Here is a 908-nt window from a genome sequence, read left to right as displayed (position 1 = left end):
ATAAGTACTAGGCTTACAAAGAATAAGTCCTGGGGTCAATTTGCTCGACTAAAGGCGGTGCTCCAGCATGGCCACAGTCAAATGGCTGAAACAAGTAAAAGAGTAAAAGAGTACTAATGTTTTAGAATGTGCTTCTTTTTTGAATAAATGAACTACTGACAATTATACACACACACGCACATACACACACACACACACACACACACACACACACTCATGATGAACTTTCCCGTTGTTAGACGACGTATGAGGATTCGGCAATTTTTTACTGAACAACCACACAGATGATTTGTCTATAGTGATCAAAATGTTTGTGTAGACACAAGCTGATTCCCATCATCAAATCAACATTACCTGTACAGGTGCAATGGGTGCCACGTGTCAGATGTTGAAATGATCGCAGAGCAGTGTGAAATGAAGTGCTTTGCTCAAGAACACAACACAATGCCTGGTCTGGGAATCGAACCCATGATCTCGCAGTTGTGAGTGCAACACCCTAACCTTCACACACACACACACACACACACACACAAAACAAGCAAAGTAGCTAGTTAGAAAATCTCTATAAGAGACGAAAGTAATGTTTATCACCACTTCAATGTGGCTGTTCCATAGGAACTGATGTTACTACCGTTTTTAACCCCAGGCAGATGCTTCCTCCAGCTGGTTATCGATTCAATCCACACACGATATATATTGCAAGCAGAGTAGTAACGTCAATTCCTGCTTAACAGCTATGTTGAAGTGGCAATGAGCATTGCTTCTTGGTATAGTTACTACTTTCGTCTCTTACAGAGATTTTCTAACAAGTTACTTTGCTTGTTGAAAGGTCAGTGACTGATTGTCGCTTATTTTTCTATATATTGCAAGCTGGAGAAAACTACTGTTATCTCTAGCAGATGGGTGTC

Source organism: Octopus bimaculoides, chromosome 9 (genome assembly GCF_001194135.2).
Source record: "Octopus bimaculoides isolate UCB-OBI-ISO-001 chromosome 9, ASM119413v2, whole genome shotgun sequence".
Taxonomy (NCBI): Eukaryota; Metazoa; Mollusca; class Cephalopoda; order Octopoda; family Octopodidae; genus Octopus; species Octopus bimaculoides.
Note: the sequence above shows the minus strand (reverse complement) of the source record.